Source organism: Protopterus annectens, chromosome 10.part0 (assembly GCF_019279795.1).
Source record: "Protopterus annectens isolate FY-2018-M chromosome 10.part0, PAN1.0, whole genome shotgun sequence".
NCBI classification, from domain to species: domain Eukaryota; kingdom Metazoa; phylum Chordata; order Ceratodontiformes; family Protopteridae; genus Protopterus; species Protopterus annectens.
In genome coordinates this window covers 816,213,133-816,238,190 of record NC_056744.1, presented here as the reverse complement: position 1 = coordinate 816,238,190, position 25,058 = coordinate 816,213,133, and the positions used below count along the sequence as shown (strand labels likewise).

Genomic DNA, 25,058 nt, shown 5'->3' with positions numbered 1-25,058 from the left:
ACGAAGATAGTCTGCTGCTAGAGTAAATCCCTAATATTCCAGTCTAACTTGAATATGCAAACCTTAATAAATATGTCTGGCTATTAGAAACAGCACAATGACAAGATCCAAGAGACATTTTGTATACTTATTCTGCTGATCACATAACTATTCTTACCCTTGTAAGTGGCATAAAGGTTGGGGTGTTTACCACACAGACACAAGAAATGTTTGTTTCGTACCTTTAAAATGGGAAATTTGGCTAAGCTTAAAATGGCCTGCAAGGGCAGATAGCCTAGTACTAATCTATGATGAAAAGATTTGTTAGAATTTTTAAAACTATCATTTAAACTCCTAATTCAAATTATTTAGCTGTTCATTAATAGATATAATGAAATCCCAAACTTTAAATTGTCCCTTTAGCAGGAGAGTCATACATTAACAATATTAAAAACGCAAGGGTTACCTTGCATATCATCATATATCATTATCTATTAGAGTAGTTAATACTGACGCACAAACAACTACTTCAAATGAAATTTACAGCTAATAATTAATACACCAACTGAGCTACCAGAATGACATGGAATATTGCAATAACTAATAACAGATAGTCAAAAAGTCTAAAGTAACCTGGGTGCAATAATCAACTATAAAACAGACATGCATCAAACATAGTAAGCATTTAACGTGTTAATCCAGTCATCATTTCACTTTAGGTATACTACTGAAATTATTCAAATCCACCCTTAGGTGATGAAAGCACCATATAACTTTGAAGTTTTTGCAATGTAACTATTTATATCGGAGCCTATATTTGACATTGGCATCATGCCCTTTTTTCCTCTTGTGTTCATGGGCTTAGGGTGTCACAAAAGGAGTGACCAAATCGCCTTGAGCCAGTCTCCATACTGTTGGGTAGTAATGTTATGTATTTCAGTCCTTGAATAGTGCGATAATATATAGTAATGGATTTTCAAGTAGCAGAACTTCAGAACAACTACATTATCCAACTTGCATTTGGTGATCTGATTTGCAGACCCAACAAACATGTCAGCTTTGATAATCTTTTAATAAACAGAAATGTATCAAAATAACATTTAGAAAATATAATATAAACATTTTGCATGCAAGTATACAAATGAACATGTCAATTTAATTATGCTATTTAAATGTTCAAATATACATGCACCTGTTAAAGGCAACATAAAATCGTTATCAGTCTTATCAACCTCACCATTATTCTCAAATGTACAACATTACTATGAACTGTTATGGGCAATAATATAAAACATAACTAACCGAGATCATGGATAGCATTTACATTCAAAGGATATACAGACGCTTAATCGACATTAAGAACTATGGAAACATATTGTTAAATGACTTGTATAACAGCAGCAGCAGTCTTCATTACTTGGATTAAATACAAAAACAAATGTCTCTAATAAAGGCTTATTTTATTAAAATTTATAGCTATAATGCACTTGGTGGGTTACTTTGGTTTCTGTTTTACCTTTTTACTTGCAAGTATTGAACAATGACGAATTATTATTATCACACAGCTACTGAGAAAACTCAAGCAATTCTATTATAAGTAGTTTAGCAGTACCTGTATAATTACTTAAAACATCATGGAGTCTTATAAATCCTTTCAGCTAATGAAAGGCAGCTGATGGATACATAGTCAGTTTAACATGCTCATAGTTTCCGTGCTGAGACTCCTCCTACTCGTTGTTAAGCACTACCTCAGCTGGATGATTAATACCTCCTGCTGCTGCAGGTTGCTCAGTCTCTCCAAAATCCATTTCAATCTGCATGGTGATTCTTGTAACTTTGTCAGTGCTGGCATTATTTTCAGAAAAACTTAGAAATCAGTCAGGAACATTAATGGAAAAATCAGCTTATATCTAAGTGCCTCTTGCAATCTTATATTTCATCCAACAAAATGCATTTGTCATGGCCAATACTATGTTGTAGAGAAATAAAGCCCTGACTGCACCTCGGGTGATCTGGATTCAATTAGAGGTTCAGCCATATCAGCCTTTGTCAAGAGAAGATGAGTGTGCCTCTCCCAGGAGACATGGCATGTGCATGAGCACAGAAAGTAACATGAGCTCTCTGGTGAAGGCTGGAGAGATATTTGGAGAGGGCTTCCTGAAGGGTGAACAGGGTGGCTTGCTGACATCAGCTCCTTGTGGAACTCAGGAGCAGATTGCCATGGCCTGACCAACAGTTGCCTTCCAGGCATGTGCAGGGAAGAGAAAGACATAACATAAAGCTAAAAACCTCCAGAAAAGCAGAATAATGTGGACTTGAGATGTCTTGATCTTCAGACTGGGCCCAACCTTAATTCAAGCAAATCTGGGGATGCCACATGGGTAACTATACCTGGCAATTGAGGACAGACACTGGGATCCACTGATAGGTGAAATGAAGGAACCAAAAAACTTTTTCCATTGCTAAAGGTTAATGCCAAAAGGTTAAGGCATAAAATGTACAATGATCCGCAAAAGTACCTTTCTTGCCATGAACCCTATTCTTTCTCATATCATAAGACCAACAGCAAAGATAATGGCAGCTTACAAGCCTTTAGAATTTCCAAAGTTCATTGCCAAGCAATGAGGCTGTACAGCATTCCTCCTGTCCATCAGTATTTACCACAAAAAAAAACTTAATCTTCAGTTTTCTCTTGCTCTCTTGCCACCAAATTAAAAAATATATTTTGACATTATAATATTCTCAAGTTTCATTAAAAAAAATAGTTGAAACATGGTATGAAGGGGGAAGTCAGTGTTTAATAAGCACTGTTCATGTGCACCAGTCACTGAACTCATTCAGGATTACAGCCATAGCTATTCAGATCATCATGCAGTCATGCAACTGTGCGACTCTTGATCCCCATCTGAAATAATATGATGATAATTTAGGTATATGTGGTGAAGCCTCCTACTTCCTTCTTCGAAATTTTTATTATACCAAGCACCTCATTCCTTCTGATGACTGCTTGGTTATAATCCATATCTTGGTATTTTCATGGCTAAATTGTTGCAGTTTCCTTGAAGAAGCACCTACATATTCCTGAACTTGAACTTGAAACCTGAACTTCTCCACAACCAGATGTCAGGAGACTAGTAAGAATAGTTTCCAAGCATGCATGAATAACAAAACCAATCATAAGTCTTAGCACTAGCTAGCATGTGCTAACACACAATTACAGAACTGCCAAATGGCAAATGAAAAAGGATTAAAGATTATTGTCTCTAATGTCTACAGGTGGTGTGGGAGATGGATGTGAAAATGGAAGACGGAATAGCTTAAAAATGATCAGCTAGGAGAAGATCAAGTTATCATTACAAACCATTTATTTTTTAAAAACCTTCAGATGACCAGTGCTAAAGAAGGATGTGTTACAAATGCCATATCCTAACCATAATGAATAATCAAGGACATATCCCTAGGAGGATGGATGACCAGCGGTATGACACAACAAGGACTGAAAACAAGTGCCGTTTCCCAAGAAGGTTGGGTAACCAAGACCATACACTAATGATACTACATAACTACACTCTATGTCCTGGAAGGATGACTGAACACAACCATACACTAATGATACCACATAACTACAGTCTATGTCCTAGAAGGATGACTGACCATGACCATACACTAATGATATCACATAACTACACTCCATGTCCTAGAAGGATGACTGACCACAACCATACCCTCGCTATAAGGAATAAGTTACCTCATGCTAATAAGAGAAACAGTGAGCTTATGTAATGTATTAACAGTAAAGGATAATAAAGACAGATGACCAAAACCAAATCTAAACTATGATGATTCACGCAATGCAGCACTCCAACAGTAAGGGATAGTCATTACTTTTTCTTGGTTTTCGAAGTTCAATGACTTCAGTGAGAATATTGTAGAGCCCCATGCACAAACTATATCATGCAGGTAGACCATAACATTAGGTATGCCTATAAGCCAATCAAAATATCCAAGGAGACCACATAAAGACCGAGGAAGTGTCTACATGTTTATGTACACAAAGTCTGCTCTTCACTTTTTCCCTTAGAACTGTTCAAACTCTCACAGTAATCACTCTATTCTCTTTCTGAAGCCCTTCACTTGCTCAGCTCTTATAAGGAAACACTAACTAACTAAAGCACTACACCCTCCTTCACTTCTCATAAGTATTAGGATCCCAATTGGTCCTTCCTGATCAAGTGAAAAATCAGTTCCCTTCCCTAATCTGATCAGTAAAAAACAGTTCCCTATACTAATCTGGTATGTCCAAGGGTCAGTTTCAAGGTTACTCGGCAGTCCAGCGGGTGAATCTGGGAATTTGGAGGCAAAGTTACAATTGCCTTATGTACACAGACAACCCTCTCCTCCTTCCAACAAACTCTAATACATGTGAGAGATGCAGTTACACAGCCAAACTAGAGGCAGAGTTCTCTCAACCCAAGACTGGCACAGTCAATCAGGAGGAAAAGGTAACCACCCACATCACAAATCCAGTCTCACACAGACCTATTGCATCTGCATACCCAACACATAAACACACAAAAACATACTCGGAGGCTCTAAATAAAAATCTGCCTAAACAGCAAAGACCTCCTAAGCAGATATCCAAGCTACAGCCACCCCTCAACAATACCCACGAATCACATATCTCACAAAACCAGTGTGCCTCACAGTCACAGCCTTTAAGGCCAAACAACACACTAAATACACTTGTTATAGGGGACTCTATTGTCCGATACACTGATGTCCCGCTCACAGACTGAACAAGGAGAAGGTCACTGTAAGCTGCCTGTTGGGTGCCAGGATCTGCCACATAACGCAAGCACTCAGGTCACTCCAAAGCAAGTACAAGTATGACTCCATCATTGTCCATGCTGGTGTGAATGACCTGAAATGTACCTCCCTGGACTACATGAAAAGAGACATAGAGAAGCTCTCTGACCATGTAGCCCAGGCTGGTATGACCCTGACCTTGAGTAGCATCTTGCCCTCACCAAGAATGATGCCACAGTATAAAGACAAAATGATCAGTTTCAACAATTGGCTAAAGTATTGGTGTCACTCAAAGGGGATCCAGTGTCTGTCAGCCTGGGATGACATGCTCGACAAGCCACATTGCTTCAGGGATGGCTTGTACCTGTCACCCTTAGGCTTTCGTATACTGGCCAAGGCTCTTGCCAACCCCATAGTGCCTTTTTTAGGCAAGGCTCAAAGGACAAACCCACCTCCATAGACAACCCAAGGATAAAAAAACTAAAGGTAATGCTACTCAATGCCAGAAGTCTAAACCTCAAGATGCATGCACTTGAGGCTCTCCTCAGTATGGAGAAAATCGATGTCTGTGCAGTAACAGAAACCTGGTTCAAGGCTCCTGAGAGCACCCCAGCACTACCAGGTTATAACTCATACCATGCGTTTCGGCCCAAAAACTCGGACCGAAGCACAAAAGGAGGGGGAGTATCTATATTCATCAAAGATACCTACACCTCCAGGTTAGTGGCACTGCACGAAGCATTGGAAACCATCCATGTGCAACTAACAGCGGGTAAAACTGACTTTCAGTTTGTAGCCTGCTACAGAACACCCTCCCTGTTACAGGAACCCCACTTGGCATTCCTGAGAACACTGGAGAATATGAAGGTCTCTCCAAACACTATGTTATTGGGTGACTTCAACTACCCAAGCATTGACTGGGAAAACTACTCAAGCCCAAACACCCTCGCGCAACGGTTCCTTGAATTTATAAACTCTAACGCAATGGAACAACTGGTCACCACTCCCACAAGAGGGAACAACATATTGGACCTGGTCATCACCAACATGGGGACTCTATGTTCCACACCAGAGGTAAACCCCTCATTGGTAAGATCAGACCATAAACAAATTTCCCTGGACATCCATATCCCGTCCCCACCCCCAGCCAAGGAAATCACTGTAAAGAAAATTCTCAAAAGCCAACTTTGCACTTCTCAAGACTGAGGTGGAATCCTTCACAGCCCCTGGGCCAGAGGATAATACAGTCCAATCCGCAGAATCCTTTACAAATGCATTCTATGAGCACATGCAGGAATGCATGGATCGTGCTATCCCAAATAAAACCAAGACTCACTCCTCCAAAAACAGGAGACCGGTCTGGTGGACCCCGGCCATAAATAAGCTATACAACAGAAGGAGGAAGCTACTACATGACAGAGCAAACTCCCAAAAAGGGAAGGCATCTCTGATCAGTATTAGCAAGAAACTTCGATCCCTCATAAAATCATCAAAGGCCAGCTTCGAAAGAAAAATTGCCCTAGACACTAAAGATAATCACAAGGCCTTCTTTAGTTATGTCAGGAACATGGGCGGAAACTCCCAGATATGCTCTGAATTGTTGCATAACAGTACAAAATATACCGAACCTACAGACATAGCCAACATCCTGGCAGACAGATTCAGTGCAAACTTCTCCCCCCCCCCCAAAGGAGCAAATGCCTATCCCAACTGAATGTAACCTCCCTGACATCACAGATGCACAGGTGAAAGCTGCCCTCTCCAAAGCAAAAAACACAGCATCTATGGGACCGGACGGTGTCCCAGGTTGTGTCTTACATGAGCTCCAAGAAGAACTGAACCCTCACATTAAGTCACTGTTCAAACTTAGCCTTACTACAGGTTATGTACCCAAAGAATGGCGTACAGCTACAGTGGTCCCACTCCACAAAGGTGATGCCACAACGGACCCCGGAAACTATTGCCCCATAAAGCCTGACTAGTCTGGTCTGTAAAGCTATGGAGCGTATTATCATGGAACTCATAAACAAAGACATTGGGAGCCTCCAGACACTGGACCCTACCCAATTCGGCTTTGTTAAGGGCAGATCTTGCCTCTTAAACCTAGTTGATTTCTTTGAAACAGTTACCAAAGCCATAGATGAGGGCAAGGTAGTCCACACAGCCTACCTGGACCTCACAAAAGCCTTCGACACAATACCCCACTCGGGCATCATAAATAAGCTTACCAGCTTAAATATCAACCTCTATATCACAAGATGGGTTGCAAACTGGCTCAGAGATAGAACCCACATGGTCAGAATCGCAGGTGCCATGTCCGAATCCAAACCAGTTACAAGTGGCGTCCCACAGGGCTCAGTTCTGGGACCTCTCTTGTTCGGTATATACTTCTCTGAGGTTCAGGCTAACATGGGGGGATTATGGCTGACAAAGTTCGCAGATGACTGCAAACTGGGGGCCATAATCGAATCTCCAGCTGACATAAACATCCTCCAAAAGGGTCTCACAGAGACGGATGCTTGGTGCCAGAGCCACAGCCTCTAGCTAAATGCTAAAAAGTGCATAGTCATCCCCTTTGGGAAAAACAAGGTGCCCACAAATTACCACATAGGTGGTAATCCATTAAGTATGGAAGAAGTAATTAGAGATTTGGGGACCAACATAGATAGTAATCTCTCCTTTGATAATCACGTTGCCAAAGTGGTTAGAAAGACCTTTTATATAGCCCACCTTATCACGAAAGGGTTCGCATCTAGATCAAGAGAGGCATTGTGCCCCTCTACTCGTCACTCTTCAGGCCCATAATTGAATACAATGCCCCTTTTGGGATGTACCTTACCCGACACCTGCAGCAACTGGAGAGACCCCAAAAGTACCTCACCAAGAGGATCATGGGCTACAAACAGATGTCCTATGCAGCTTGACTAAAGAAACTCCAGCTCTACTCAGTTGCTTACCGCCTACTCAGAGGCGATCTATGCCTGACGTACAAAGCCATGTCAAACCCAGAATTAATGGACATGCTCCACCTCAAAAAATCCAAGTCCCTTAGAGCTACACGCTCCAGGGACCTAAACCTCAGCGCAAAAATAAATAGGACATGCTGGAGGGACAGATTCATTTCCCAGAGGCTCCCCTCACTCTGGAATAGAATCCCAGTTCATGTTATACATAGCCCCTCGCTGACCCTCTTCAAGCGAAATCTGGACGCATGGGTGGGAAATCGCAAATTCACCCCTGGGATCTCTTCTGTGTCCCTGCTAGACAGAGGCACAGTAAACTAATCTTAAAAGGGTACCTTCTGTGACCCACTTTACAGAGGCACAGTAGGCTAATCTAATAGGGAGGCGGAAGCCAAATGCACTCTGGCTAGGCTTATAAATGCCCTAGGGCAGATAGCCTAGTATCTACCTATGAACCTATGAACCTATATATGCCCACTAGAATGTGTTGGGTGGGAGAGTAACATTGTGAACTAAAATGAAAAGTTACAGAAATCCGAAATGACTCATGAAAAATATATATTTTTTTGTGCAGCCTGAAGAAATTTCTCCTAGGTAGCACAAGAAAAAGTTGACAAACAATGATGTCGTCATTCAACACACAATTTGAAATAAAAATAATGTGTGTGTGTGTGTGTGTGTGTGTGTGTGTGTGTGTGTGTGTGTGTGTGAGAATGTGTGTATATAGACAGATATATTTCTAATATCACCAAATATTGATTACTATTAATAATTTTTTTTATTAAATCAACTGTATGATATTATTTATAACTAGTACAACTTAATTATTTGATTATATAATAGTATATACAGGATTATGAATGGATTTGTAGTTACAACCATTTTGTTATTTATATTCAGAACATGGATGCCAAGAAAGTCACTTCAAGAGCAGATGGGAGTGCATCTATCCGTCTATGTTTTATCTGAGTTATGATTTGAGAGACTCAATCATATATACTTTTTTTTTGTTCAAGGAGCTTTATCCGTTCCATATGCTACCAGCTGCCAACATAAAGTTATAGGAGTGAAAAGTGATTTGCTTGACAACAAGCAAAATGTTCTTCTGCTGAGCATGATAACCAAATGGATTTAAAAGCTGTTGGACACTCTCAGCTACACTTTGTGTGTGTGTGTGTGTGTGTGTGTGTGTGTGTGTGTGTGTGTGTGGGGGGGGTAAGGGGTGTGCGCGCATGCATGTGTGCACATGTGTATGTGTGTGTGAGGTGGGTGTGTGGAGTGTGTGTGCATGCTTTTGTGTGTGTGTGTGTGTCTGTGTGTGTGTATGTGTATGCATGAGTCTGTGTGTGCGCATGCGTGCATGTGTGCATACATGTGTGTGCGTGCATGTGTGGTGTGTGTGTATGCTTGTGTACGTGCATGTGTGTGCATGCTTGTGTGCGTGCATGCCTGTGTGTGTGCATGTGTGTGCATGCATGTGTGCATGCTTGTGTGCATGAGTGTGTGCACACTAATGTGTGTGCATGTGCGTGCATGCTTGTGTGCATGCTTGTGTGCATACTTGTGTGTGTGTGCATGCTTGTGTGCGTGCGTGTGTGCATGCTTGTGTGTCTGTGTGTGCTTATGTGTGTGCATGCTTGTGTGTGTGTATGCTTGTGTCTGTGTGCTTGTGTGCACGCATGTGTGTGTATGTGTTTGTGGGGTGTGTGCGTGTGTGCTCATGCTTTTGTGTTTGTGTGTGTGTGTGTGTGTGTGTGTGTGTGTGTGTGTATGCTTGTGTGTCTGTGTGTGCTTGTGTGTGCATGCTTGTGTGTGTGTGTGTGTATGCTTGTGTCTGTGCATGCTTGTGTGTGCATGCTTGTGTGTGTGTGTGTGTATGCTTGTGTCTGTGCATGCTTGCGTGTGCTTGTGTGTGCACGCGTGTGTGTGTGGGGGTGTGTGCGTGTGTGCACATGCTTTTGTGTATGTGCGTGTGTGTGTGTTTGTGAGGGGGTTTGTGCATATGCTTTTATGTGTGTGTGTGTGTGTGTGTGTGTGTGTGTGTGTGTGTGTGTGCGTGTGTGTGCACATGCTTGTGTGTGTATGCGTGTGTGTTCATGCTTGTGTGTGTATGCGTGTGTGTTCATGCTTGTGTGTGTATGCGTGTGTTTGTTCATGCTTGTATGTGTGCATGCTTGTGTGTGTATGTGTGTGTGTGTGCATGCTTGATTGTGAGTGCGTGTGCATGCTTGTTTGTGTGTGCATGTGTGCATGCTTTTATATGTGTGTGCGTGTGTGTGTGTGCATGCTTTTGTGTGTGTGAGTGTGTGCGCATGCTTTTTTTTTTGTAAATATTTTTATTCATTTCCAAAAACAAGAAAACATGAATGCAGGTTATTTATGACAGTGAAGTATTTACAAATTATTTAAAAAGGTTGGCTAAAACCTCTAAACAGATATCAAACATTAAAACCAAAAAAAAGTATTTACAAGGGTGTCTATTGTTGGCACATAATTGACTTTCTATACAATTGTTTCCTGATTATAATCTGCTACAGTCATTACTCTCCAGTATTTCAGTTACCTTTTGTCATGCTATATATAATGATGTAGTTCTTTCAGTTTTTCCTTTAATTGTGTGTGTGCTTGTGTGCGCATGCTTGTGTGTGCGTGTGTGCACATGCTTTTGTGTGTGTGTGTGCGTGTGTGCGCATGCCTTTGTGTGTGTATGTGCATGCTTGTGTGTGTGTGTGTGTGTGTGTGTGTGTGTGTGTGTGCGCGCATACGTGTGTGTGTGTGTGTGTGTGTGTGTGTGTGTGTGCGCGTGCGCGTTGAAGATAGTAGACTGTAGAGCAGTTTTTAAAAGTTGTGAAAATGTTTTGGATGCTGTTCTCTGCTGGCTATTACTCTTATGTTTACCCGTGCTTAAAATGTTTAACATTTTTCTTATGTCAGAAAGTTGTTTAACAAACTACTCTTTTTCCCGAAATTTGGTACAAAACTGCAGTGCTTCATACTCTGCAATGTAATTTTAATTAATAAAAATTAATGCAGATATAGTATTAATAAAAATTATAACGAATTGAGTAATAATACTGCATTGCCGTTATACTGGAAACTCCCCTTGGGCAAAGAAAACTAGGATGCAGACAGCTCAAATATAGACTGGTTGCTCTCTCCTGTTCTCAGTCTATTGTAGACTCATTTATGGCAACCTGTATCTAGATATTTGGACCATGAAAGCACTGACTCTTTGAAACCAGTATCTGCAGAGCAAATGTTTCTTCAAATACCTGGTTAAAATATCTAAACTTTCATTAACAGATGGATAAGACATGTTGACATGATGGGTATGTATTTCGGTACATCACTCCCCATTGGAACAAATAAAGAGAAGCACATAAACTTATATATCAGAATAGGGCAGCCTCAAGTTCTAGCCTATCTTGCGTTGACCTATTTATGGCTGGAAGGGGACTGATGAAATATATTTTATTGGTTTGTCTTGTAATAGTCTGTAGATTGATTGCTTAGTATGTATCAATGAATCCAGGGACCTAAATAATTAAAAACTGAATAGTAATTGTTATAAATTATGGATTAACTAATATTTACAGTTATGCAGTGATTTTTTTTCAGGCTGGATAATTATAATTATCACGCACCCACTTGCACGTTTGCCTTGAATAATGTATGATCATCAAACAAATCGGTAACCTCTTTCTGCCTCTACTTAAGTCTCATGTTATTAGTGCACGAATGCAGTTCTCAAACATAACTCACTGTATCAAGTATAATGTGTCTAGTTTGTAAGGTTAAGTATTGAAATATTGGCCTTCAGGATCGTAAAGGGAGGATTCACGTCCCTCTTAACAATGACATGCCTCTCTCTAATGTTCAGTCTCATAGTTGGGGTATACACTGCAAGGTACCTCTCAACTGTCCAGATTTTCGCAGAATGCCCAGATTTTGGCTTTGTATTTTTGGTCTGTTCCTTATATAATTTGTGGTTTTCTGGCAAATCACTGAAGTTTGAAGTGAAGTCACTAAATAATGACATACATTTGAATTTCAGAATTCATATCCTTCAAAAAATGCATGCACAAATCCTGTCATTCTCGCAACTTTCTAAGTTTATGAGTGCAATATATAAAATCTGTCCCTATTTTTGCCCCCCCCCCCCCCCCCCATTATTTTAGTCGTTGTCCAGATTTCTTGTGCTAAGAATTTGAGAGATATGCCAGTCATTTACCTAACGGCACTGACTAAATGAACGATTAGCCGTTTCCAAATTCAAGCTTCCAAAATGAAGACCTGGATAAACAAGCATTTGTATTGCCGCTATGCTGGAAACACAACTTGGGAATTAGCCAGTGACGTCTCTTTTGACAGGCACATCAGCTACCGCGACAGGGCCAACCACCCGGCGGTGTTAAACCTTGATTGTAGAAGTGGTACCTCGACCCTATGCACAAAAATGGGAAATGGGGGTTGTGGATGGATGGATCTATTAATGAATATACGGGCACAAACACTTCGGTTTTTGGGGCTGTTGGCAACTATTTAAATAACACATGCAAGGTCTGTATCTATGTATACAACCAATATGGAAGATGACACGTAGATAAGGTGTGCAGACGAGATCCATTCTGCTCAGCTACCAGAATGATAAGTCTTTACTAGCTTTTTTTTTCACTGGGGATTGCTCGACTCTTTTGCACAATCCCATCGCTTGTCTTGGTTATGAGAGGAGTCATCCTTTGTAGTTCAAAATAGATCCAATTCATACAGCTCAGCTTCACACAAGGAACCACCAAATGCCAATAACTTTTTTCACAACTTACTAGATCCAGAATTGTGGTTAAGTAATTCTATTCAATAGACAGCTGCTATAATAATTAAGGTTTCAATAAGCAGTTGTATGTATGAGATTACACTGTAGATCTGATTTGACATTATTACAAGTGGTTGCTATGTAACGTGCTGTTATTGCAAAAAAAAAAAAAAAAAAAAACAGAAGTAGGTTTAAAAATATAAGATGAAATATTAACGGAAACGTCAGGAGCAATCAGGAAACACTAGACATGCATGCCCACTGTTAAAGGCAATAGGTCCGCACCCTCCAGCCTCGCCCATCACTGAATCTCGTTATTCTGCAGTATTTCAAAAGTGTTCTGGCATCCTAAAGCCCCATCTTAGCTTTTATTAGAGTGCATCAAATACAACCTAGCATAAATAATTGTAAAGGGAGACAGTCTCAAAAACTGATAATAACATGAAAAGTAAGAACGGACAGGTGCATCAATGGCAACGAAGGAATAACCTGTTCATTTAATGGATAAACTATGTAACAGCAATCCTGCCTTCTATAATGGCAATACATTGCGTCACCGTTCGGACGTGGCTACTGAATAACCAGCATTCACCCAGGTATTCGTTCTAACGGTACCAGTGAATTGTTAACATCAAGCTACAGCTACTGCTATATAGGTTTGTGAGTGGTGCTGCTGCAGCTCAGGCTGAGAGGGTGGTAGTGCAGGGTATTCCGGAAAAGTGTATGATGGGTTACATTAAGTCACAGAATCATAAAACGAATAGCACAAACACTTTAAAAGTGGGTGTTGTTATTGATTTAACCATACTTGCATTACCACAAAGGTGTCTGCTAGAACGAAGGGCGTTTCTTCCTACAAACCTACAGCTAAGTGAGCACTGAACCTTTGCTCGAGCTGCTCGCGAGCCTCCCCGGATGGAACCCTCATGTAATTCGATGCATACTGCTGAGGCTCAGAGTATATTGTCCTCTCTTGTTTATGAAGCCTCCACCCACTGGCCCACCCTACATTTGGCAAATCATGTGACCCTGGAAAGTCATTTGCAAGTACAACAGTTCTCTGTGTGCCCCCATTCATTTCCTGAGAACTGCATATAGCAGCTGAGGGAGACCGTGAGACGGTCACAGCTAGTTTGAGAGAGAGAGAGGAAAAAAAAAAAAAAAAAAGAGGGGAACTGCATTCGGAAAGGAAATATTTTTTTCCTTGCTCTGCAGCATTCAGCCAGGTATGTAACTGTTAACTGTTTTATGTTCACATATAATGCATACCTGTAATGCAGCTGACAGATTTGTTTCTAAGCTGTCATAGTCCTTTTTTGAAAATGAAACTGAGGGTCTTTGTGAAAAACAATTTTTAGAAATGCTGCGTTTAAGTAGTTTGTATTATGAGGACATTAAAGGTTACTGTATGATATCTGAAATGAAACATTGTAATGCCAGCTAGCGTCAGCACTGTACAGGTTTTTCCATGTTATTGATTTTTATGGATTATATTGTTACACTTGCTGTGCCAGGGTCCTTTTCTCAAATTTTGAAGGTGCTGGTTTGCTGGAATTTGGGTAATGTAGTTGCCATGTAATGTTGTCATAAAGATTCCTAATGGGCAGGTTCAAAATGTGAAAACTGTCATTAAAGAGCAGGGCAGACCCAATAAAAAGAGTGGTGCTAGCAAAGAGTTATAAAAAGTATTGGCTTGTCATAAGTGGTATGCAAATTCTGTAGTATTGAGTGAAACAATTTTATGTCAAGTTATGTAATGCATCCTAAATCTGCATAGTATTCAGATTATTTGTATGAGGGAAGTCTGTTTCACATTACTGCTGTTTTCATTGCAAAGGAGGTCCTTGTGATGTCATTGGTGTTCAAGCTGATCGCTTATTGGTTAAGTGTTTCTTGGTATCAAAGTGATGATTAATGGAAATGATGAAAGTTATATGCTGATAAGTGGGTATCATCGTTTTAAATCTTTAAGACATGAATATATGTTCTCCTGGATGGTTTTACCATGTTTTACGTCTCTAAAATAAATAGTTTTTAATTATGTCACTCTAATTCAGCAACACTATTTTAAGAACAGTTCAGAAAATGTGGATTAAAGTACATAAAGTGTTGCTTAAACAGATGTGTGTATATTGTGTATATTACTGGGACTGGTAATGATCTGTAACTGTCACTTGCAACAGTGCACAGTTCCTGGAAGTTGCCCAAGGGCTTGCCTCTGGCTTTTATTTTCAATTAAGGTGGACCAAGTGTGAGCTGACAAGACAGAATTTGCATTTTCCTTTTCAAAGTACTTGTATGGTTGAGATGAATATTTCTAGTAAGAATGAATGCTTAGTTACTGAGCCGGCTGTAATGTGAAGACACAATGCTTTGCTGACCCAGTCACAGTAGTCTTGTCCAGTCAGTTGTCCTTCAGTGTAGCAGCATTACCCAGCAGTACTTTCAGCAAACTTTTAATAGTATGATGTAATACATATTGCAGTTATGTCAGCTGGAAAAGCTGCCTGTGTTTTAAACATTTTAGGTATTTGAAGGTGACAAGCTTTCATTTTGTGCTGGTACAAAGCCAAGTTTAGTCAAAGCTTTTTCCAGAGGAATGCATAATCTGGCCAAGCAGCTTTGGTACTAAAGACTTTTTTTTAGTAACAGTAATATGAATTTAAAGGATTAAGTAAACAAAGAACTAGTATTTTCACTTTTTGCTTACTGTGTACATCAAGTCTTCAGAGTCTGTTCCATACCTCTCAACTTCTTAGCCCAAGAAATCTGGACAAGGGCAAAAATGATGGGAGTCAAATGCCCAAAAAATAGGGACAGATTTAAAATATTACTCTTATGAACTTAAAAAGTTTAAGTTGTTAGGATAACAGGTTTTGCACTGACATGCATTTTCAGAACGATATGAAGTCTAGAATTCAAATGTTTCTCTTTATTAACTGACTTCAGTCCTCAATGATTTGTTAGAAAACTATAAATTTTATGAGGAACAGACCAAAATGTGAGACAAAAATCTAGACAGTTGAGAAAATGTAAGGTTTAGCTAAGCTTATATGCAGATGCCACTGGTTATAAGTTATCAACTATGATAAAAGGCCAGGTTACCAGAATAACCTAAAAAAATGTAAAGAATATGTTAAGTTTAAAATACACATGCCATCAGACTTCTGACATGAACAGTTCAAGTGCAGTAAACAATCCTGAGTGTTGGGTGCAGACCAAGGAGGAGGAGGAGCTCTGGCATTCCCTGGACTTGCCCATTGGAGTTAGTGCCATAAACAGATTTGCATTAATGTTGTCTCATTGTCTACAGAAAAGACACTGCAGCTTAATTTGTTAATGGAACTGTAATGCTGGTTTGATTCACCTGAAGTTTACAATAATGCCTCTCTCTTCAGTGATTCCGTTTTTGTTGGTGAATACAACATACCAATAAAGTGAACCTCATTGCAAGGAATAGTCCTCATTCAAGTCTTAAAAAGTCCATGTTTCATGCTGTTTTGCACTTAGTGGATCTGCCTCATAGTCATTGTTAAAATCTTTTTTTAAACTAATATCCATGGTAAATAATATTGAAGCATATTAATTCATCAAAATACATTTTTTTTATTATGGACAACGTAGCAGATTTTAACCATGCTGTGAGCTTCCTAGCTGTTAGTTTTGTTGTTAATAAATGTTCCACATTATGACAGGTAGTGTTCCACATTTTGGAGATGAAAGGTTGAGAACTATGGAATGCAAAATACATGGAGAAAGTCTTGAAGCATCATAAAACAACTGTTAACACAACTTTCGTTATTCGCATGACGGTGACCATCAGTATAAAGTGTGAAATGAAAAGAATACAATGCTACTAAAGGTACTCCTTCTCATAAAAAGATGATAAAAAGAGAAAAATAGGGTGTACCACCATGGAGGATCCTGAGGATGCGAGAAAGACACAGTCCGAAAGCACTTATCCTACCATTCATTGCTCTCTGGAAGGAGACAATAGGATTTGTTTTCCTGGTGTTTTGAAGGATTTTAACGTCATTTGATTAAAGTTTCATGTTTATATTGAATTCCATAGTGATACATCCTTCTAGTTTTCTTGTCTTATCAGTATAAAGATACAGTAGATGTGAGGGAAGTGAAAAAATGAACATGTACTGGTAGATACAAAAGAAGTGAATTACACTGCTGTAGCATGGACCAATTCCACTTTTATTTTTGTAAGACTCCACAAATAACTTCACAGCATACACAGCACACACAGATTGAGCGCTTTCTTCCCTTCAACCAGGGACGTCATCAGAATCTGCTTCAGAATCAGGTTATTTGTATGAGGGAAGTCTGTTTCACATTACTGCTGTTTTCATTGCAAAGGAGGTCCTTGTGATGTCATTGGTGTTCAAGCTGATCGCTTATTGGTTAAGTGTTTCTTGGTATCAAAGTGATGATTAGTGGAAATGATGAAAGTTATAGGCTGATACATGGGTATCATGGTGGTGGTAGTACTCACAATAGATAGGCTACCTGTAAATTGGGGAGTAATTGCAGTGTTTTTGGCTGTACTCATGGTTATTTGGTAGTAGGATACAATTCCTTCCAATGAGGTCTAAGGATTTCTGTATTGATCTAGTAGGCCTCATGAAAGTGAATTATTCTCCTGTAGAGCTCTTACACAAACATTACTTTTTCCTGGCAGTGTAGGCAGTTCTAGTGTTTGACAAAGAAAAGCTTCACTTTGTGAGTGGGTTTGGCATAATGGTCGTGGTCTTTACCTCACAGGTGCAAGATATGGGTTTTGATTCTGACCTCTGATTATTGGCTAGGCTTTGTAAAAGTCTGCAGACTAATAACCTATTATTTACCTATGGACCTGTAAGAGTGTTATAACTGCTGGGGTTCCTTCAGTTAACCTGCAATTTCACAATACTTCATTCACAGAAACATTTGTGAAAGGATGGCCTAACAGGTATGCTTTAAACAACAAAAGGTATTCAGTGTATTTACAGCTATAAACACTGTTGCATGTCAGGTCTTTGCTCGGAGTAGTTCTGATTTAAGTAGTTTATTTTTGGCATGCATTCAGATCCCAAACCATATTAGTTCTATACTTCTGTCTGGTTTGGATACTTCATCAGATGAGTAGGCATGATGGGGGTTTATATTCATTTGTAAGTAAAACATCTTTGTTAATATAATCAGTATAACCACTTGATTGGATTAATTACAGTCGAATTCCAGAAGTGTGCCTTTTATCATGAGAGATCAACCCCAGAAGTTAGGTTCTATTTCTGTGGAAATATATTTCTAATATGGTTTGCTGAGAAAGCTGTTTAATGACTCATGGAAGTAGACTAAAAATTATTGTGCAAACAGTAAAAACAGTGATGGAATGCAAGTCAGATTTTTCTTTCTGGGAATAGGAGGTATACACTTATCTATACTCTAGCGTGACAGTCATATGCTTGAAGATCTACACTCGTTCAAGTGCAATTTTGCCATATGAGGCCATCACATTTTCTGTTCACTCCTGTTCCAAAGTCCGCTCACCTCAGTGGTGATGACATTATGATCTGGTTAAGTTCAGAGAGCAGGAGGCAGTGATTCCTTTGTGGGATGTTGGATGATCGTCCTCCTCACATAAGAATCCCAGAAATTAAATTCGTGTTGATCCTATTACTTTTATGCCAGACAGTGTTTTTGTGCTTCTGCTGTAGAAACCTCAAAGGAAGACTGTCAGAATAGTTGTAAGGTTGGAAACCAGTGCATGTAATATACTTTGTGCATTGTCCTAACTGTACTACACAGCTTGTTTGACCATCTTACCAATGTAGGTATTAGAGTATTGCAGTCTTTGTTGTATAGACAGTACAGTACAAACAGAGTGAATTCATGATGTAATCGGTGATAAAATGATCATGAAGTGAATATGCAGAACCCATGCTTCTTTTCCTTTGATTTTTGTGTCAGCTTGTCTGCATGCATAGGTGCAACCCATTGGTTCAACAAGATAGTATGCAGACAGGTAAAACAATCTAAATGATCTACAAACAGAAATCGGAGCAATAGTAAACAAAACAGGGTGTATAAGAACTGCTGTGTTGCAGGTAGTATTGTTGCTTTGAGAGATCAGCGACAATTGGTATGTTATGTTTATTGATTTCTGATATTGCTTTAGTCACTGCATTATAACTTTATTGTTCCACCATTTTATTATCATTTTTTATGAGCAGTGACTATGGCACAATACTTTTTTTCACTTTTATCTTCAAAAGTAATACAAAAACACAGTACAAAAGGCACACATATGAAAATGTCTACTGTAAGATGAAAAAGCTGATCTCTGCTGAATAAATAGTTGAATGATACCAATGTCTAGTCTAGATTATTTCTGAAACTCAGCATTGTAGGAACAGAAACCTTGTTTTTACAATATTTGTATAGTAGTAGACTTCCATATTCCCAGGTCATCAGGCACCAGTTAATTGCCAAACTCTCTGGTTATCCCCTTTAGTAGCATCGTGTTCATTCCATTTCACTCTCCCTAGGGGCTGGAACAAAGTTGGGTTAGCAGCAAGATTCCTTTTCAAAGTGAGCCATGTGAGCTTTGATTTACTGTAGTAAAAAGAAAGACATTATCCATAGAATCTAGGTTTGATAAAAGAATGCAAGATCATTTCAGATATCTATAAAGCACAAAGCCAGCTAAGGAGCTCGAGCTAGCAGGGTGCAATTAAAATCAATGTAAGAAAAGCCATTTTTAAGCCAAGGGAGCAGCATTCATTAACAGCAGTTAAGACCTTTCAGTGGTTTATAAGGTTATAATGATCACTTTAGTGTAGGAAAACGATCATATGCTAATCAGCAGGCATCTTGCAAATTTGTCCATCCTGATGTGGGTGACAGATACAGTTCTTAACTCATTACATCTGAGTGATGCCTACAGGTGCATCTGCAGTTAACTCCTACTGATGCCTCTAGGCGTCAAATGTTGCTTGACCATATTCACATCAATAATTCCAAAACCATGCTATATACAAGGTGTTAAAAGATTTCATCTTAAAGCTTACACAATGGCAAAATAAACTGCATTAATACTTGATCGATGTCTAGTGCAGGTAAATGGATATTAACTGCTGTTTTTTTTTTATTATATTAATTTATATAGAAATAATTTTCAAATTTTTCTAAATATCTCAACAACCAAATAACAGACAGAACTCCTTAGCCTCATATGAAAGCTCTCAGCTAGATGAATAAAATGCTGCTGGTAGTATGTGTGTAACATGAGCGGTTGCTGAGATATTGTAAGTTGTTTACAAAATATTATAAACTTAATAGTTACTGTGTTTACTGTAAATTATAAAATTTGGATTAAGACCTAGAAGCTAAGGAATACTACCACTGTAAAAATGGCTTGTGCTGAAGAGTTTGCCATTTATATTTTTTTCATAACCCCTATGGTTCCAGAGATATGAACATTTGTTTGAAATGTGAGGACATAATTTGATTCTGTCAAAAAGCTTAGGCTCCGCCCATTTGAAGTTACAGTGCAAACTTCCTGAACTCCATTGGAGTGAATGAGTTACTAACACCTTGTTAGACAGACACTAGAGCTGCTACTGCCATGGAACTTACTGCATTTAGAATTTGGTTATGTAGTGGATTTCTTGAATGAGGAGTATATACCATACAATACATTTTTGCACCATCATGTATTTGTAATGAAAGCACATAATGTTCACAGAAGGTCCTTGTCTGGACTGCTCAAAGTATAACCCTTACTGCTGCTTGTGATTTGTGGCTTAAAATGCAATCTTGGCCATTTTCATGTCTTTCTGTCTCTCTTTTTCATTGGCGATCAGGTAAGACTTCTCGTGGGGAACATGAATACCATCAAAGGCAAGTCAGTGGCCTAATGGAAAAAGCTTGAGAAGGCTGCAGCCAGTGGTTTATTCATTTATTTTATTTATTTACAATTAAATTTGGAGAATTGGCTTTGTTGAAGTAGTCCATAGTCATTTAGGGCTAATTTATATATATTTTTTATTAATCACTGGGCATCTTTTTTTCTTTTTATTGTATATTACTGGTTTGTAGATTGTTAGCAGACATAAGTTTGCAATACTTACACATTATTTGCTACTTAGTTTATTTATTTAAATAATATTACAGTACTGGAAATATACTGTAAATCATTTCACTTGTATGTTGCTGTATTTTACTAATGCTTTATAACAGGATTAGGTATTAAGTATTTAAATAAAAGCTGAACTGAGTTGGCAGTTAAGAATATAAATATATGTATATATACACACATGCACGCACAAACACATACACACACACACATATATATATATATATATATATATATATATATATATATATATATATATAAAATACATTTGCAAATTTAATGCAGTTAATTGAGTTTTCCTCTGTTATCAAATCTATGATTTCTGTTTCAGAGAAGTGATTGTTACAGTTAATAAATAATTCCAGACATTACAGTTGCTGCCTTGTTTTTTTCCCCATAATATGCATTTTTCCAAAATAATCTTATTTTGTCAGTCTACAGTCTTTCTAAGTGAAGTATATTCTTATTCTTAAAAAGAAACACAAAATGTTGTTTTCCTCTTACTTCTGATTTTCATTTGGTGTAGAGTACCATGTGCACATGTCTTTTGGGGCTCAGACATCTTTATGCTCTAATGCATCACAAATTGAAATGGAGAATTTGTAAATATAATACATTACCAGTAAACAATGAAGTAATCACCTAGCTGCAGTACATGTTGAGTGTGCAAACCTTTTCTGCATGTACAATCTTCACAATAAGCAAGAAAAGCCTTCCATTACATAATTACATAATGTTCTATGGGTCCAGACAATATTCCTTTCTGCACAAAATCAAGGAATTCTAACCAAAACCCTCCCAGTCAGTTTAAATAAAACAATAACTTGAGCACTTCTTTGACTTATGATACTATACTGTAATGGTACCAGTTCAGAACGGAGGGGTCACATCAGACCAGGGTAATTTTTAAAGTCATCAGTCTGATTTTTATGTAAAATCATGGCATGAGTGATAATGGTACTTATCTAGAATGACACAGAGGAATGTTTTCTGTTCCATATGGAAAATATGGAATTGAATAGGGAATTTCAAATGTTGTGGCGAGAACAGCAGCAGTCAATGAAAGCCTGACAGTATGTACTGCTTATTTTGATCTTGCTAAGACACCCTTCTCTATGCCATGTAAGGGAACAGCTGATTAGCTGATAAGCTAAAAGTGTTAAATGACAATCCATACATAATTCATTGGACAAAACAAAGCTTAAAGTACCGGGGTACAAGAACTCAGGAAGCGTGGTAACTAGTCTACCCCAGTGGTTTTAGCTGTCTCCCACTGGGCTGTTTTTTTTTTTTTTGGACAGTTTTCTCTGATATAAAAATAGAAAATAGGTTCTGATAACGAAATTACATGCTAAAGTGGGTATCAGAAGATGACAAAGTTCTTTTAAGGTAGCTTTGTAAATTAGTAACCAAAAAGAATGCGTTAAAACGTGAAAAAATAACAGGAACCAAAAGTACAAAATCCACACCAGCCCAGAAACCAAGAAGGGGAACGAAGCTCCTTATATAGCCCACATAGTAATAAAACAATTAAAATGCCAATTGAACAACTGACAAAATTGTAGAGTAAACCCAATATTATTTAAAGAAGACTCTAAAGCAATTCATACTCGCATTCAAACAATATTAAAAAAATATTTTGTGCAACTTAAAAGTGAGTAGATGGAAAACATGAATACAAAAATAAAAGAAAATTACAAATATATGTAAAAAAATAGTTGAATATATATGTTTCTGAATACCTTTTAACCTATTAACTACATATTTTAATAAAGCAAAAAAGTTAACCTGAACAGGTTATAACTAAAATAAATAGATTATCACAAAGAGTTCAGAGTTTCGCTGCTCTCATTCTCAACACAGGGTGGATGATACATGGTCATTCAAGCCTGGTTTTTGGGTAGTGTCCAACCTAAGTTGCCAAAGGGCTCTTTATATTCCAGTTTATTCTCCCATGCCCCCCCCCCCCCGGGATTCTGTGGAACTGTCACTAATATCCCCAAAACAAATCTCTGAAAATCTGCACAAGCAAGAAAATGTCTGTATAAGGCGTTGTTTGTGTTTGCTTTCCTTACATCACATAAGTGCTCATAAATTCTCCTTGCTAACTTCCTTTCTGTCTTTCCTACATAACATGAAAGGCAGTGGTTACATAGCACTATGTAAACCAACCCTGCTGAATTACAGTCACCCTTTCTAAAATTGATTTTGGTTCCACAGATGTCACCCAGGATAATCTCCTTATAGCCCACAATGAATTGGCAGTAGTTATGACTACCACACTTCGTGGTGCCTAATTTTGTTCCTTGTGTACCTCTCTCTAATCTACCCTTAATGTTGGGGTGAACCTTTATAAATAGCTGCCAAGGTGCTTATAAAGTTCTTCATCAGTTTTAAGTATCATCCAGTTCTGGTTAATTATTTGCTTCACCTTACTAGAAAGGTTGTCAAATGTAATGATCATCCCTTGATGAAACTTATCTTCCTTGAGGTTGTGGGAAGGATCCGTGTTTTTCAATAAATCAGGTCTGCCCAGAATACATTTGAATCTTGTGTCCCTATTTTCCTCCACTTGTGTCCTGAGGGACCTCTGGAGGTCCATTGGGTACCCCCGATCTAAGAACATCAGCATCATTCTGTCAAGCTTGTTTTCCAAGAGTTTCCCATCTGAGACCATCCTTGTTGCCTTGATGTACTGCCCCTTTACCAGGTTTTTCTTATAATGTAAAGGGTGATTGCTTGTATAATGTAGGTAGCTGCTGGAAAATGCCTTTTTCCTGTAAATCCCTGACACCAACTGGCCCTGATCTATTGAGAGTTCAACATCCAAAAAAATGTATGTTGTGACAATTGTGGTTGTATGTAAACCTCAGAAACTCAGTAGTGTTTGTTAAATGTTCCGCAAATAAATCTCTCTCCTTAGGGTCTGACTTCCAAATAACAAACATATTGTCCAGGTATTGGATATAAAATGACCAACACCATCTGAGATCTGAGTTAATAATACATTTATTCTCCCAGGCTAACATGACCATGTTGGTAAATATAGGGGTGCATGCTACATTGCCACCTCACTCTTTTGTTTGTAGTATTCCCCTTCAAAATAAAAAAGTTATTTTTAGTACCATTTCCATCAGTCATACCAAAAAGACCACTTTGGCACGTTTTAAGGGATGATGTTCTAAAAGAGTTTCCTCAAACCAGTCAATCCCTATATCATGGGGAATACTAGAAAAAAGGTCCACCACGTCCACGGTGAAAAAACTAGTGCTATCTTTAATAAGGTAATTGTTCAATTTGGCCCCAAAATCCCAGGAGTCCCTTAAGATGTTAGGATAGGTATCCAGTACCGTTTTCAGCTTCCTATCAATATAAACTGCCAAAGGATAAGTCTTGGAACCATGGGGTGCAACAATCAGCCTGTAAGAAGGATCCGAGACATCCTTGTGCATCTTTGGAATCCCAAATATTGTTGGTATGTAAGGACTTTTGTTGTATAAGAAGTTGTAAGTCTCTGTTGTGATAGTACCCTGTAGAAGAACATCCTCAAGGATCAAATCAATGTTTCTAAGTGCAATATTGATCTCGAACTAGCATATAACAAGAATTGTCCATAGGCATGTTGTAAAGCTTGCTTACCTAATCTATTTGTGGGGCAGTCATTACACCCCCCTCCCTTGTCGGGGTATATAGATCTCCTCTTAATTTCTATAAAAGGGCCCTTTCTCTCTCTGGGATAAATTATCTTTATACCAGTTTCTCTCCCTATATATAGAATAAAGGTCCTTTTCACATGTTTTCTCTAAAATTTGTAGTGTCCTGTGTAGGGGCGGGTTAAATGTGCTCTTTTTCTTTGTATTAGATACAAAGTTGGGTTGAACCCTGTCTCTGTTCAAAAAAGATAATTTCCTTGTAAACAATTTTAAGTTTAGAATGACTTCACGGATGTTACTTTTGTTCTTTGGAACAAATATTAAACCCTTTTCGAACAAGTGGAAGTATGTTGGTTCCATTTTAAGGTCAGTATAATTGAAAATATAAAATCCCTTATGTTCCAATACTTTTCCTTCATGTAACATCCTGACACAACCCATTGTATTGTCTACCACCTGTTCTGGGTTCCCCTGGACATTTGACCCCCCCCCCTCAAATTCATTGGTCTCTCACACCCTCAGCCTGAGTTCTGGAATGATCTGGACTCTCTTTCCCTCTGTTCCCTGATCCTCTCTGATCTCCTGAGTTGTGGGGAGTTGCTCCCTGAGTGTGTCCCTAAAGGGATGGCCCCCTCTTCACTGGACTCTCTATAATCCTCTGCCTCAGTGTAATTCAGGCCTTCCTGTATTCCTCCCCTTTCCTCTGGGACAATGTT

General features: G+C 38.7%; 1 protein-coding gene across 1 annotated transcript in view; it reads left to right on the top strand.

Moving 5' to 3' along the window:
- Nucleotides 1-13,348: 13,348 nt before the first annotated feature.
- KLF12 (Kruppel like factor 12) overlaps nucleotides 13,349-25,058 on the top strand; it is a 1,947,649-nt gene continuing 1,935,939 nt past the window's right edge. The window contains exon 1 of the mRNA XM_044085623.1: nucleotides 13,349-13,787. The gene's annotated coding sequence lies outside the window, so the exon portion shown is untranslated. The remainder of the gene's footprint in view (nucleotides 13,788-25,058) is intronic.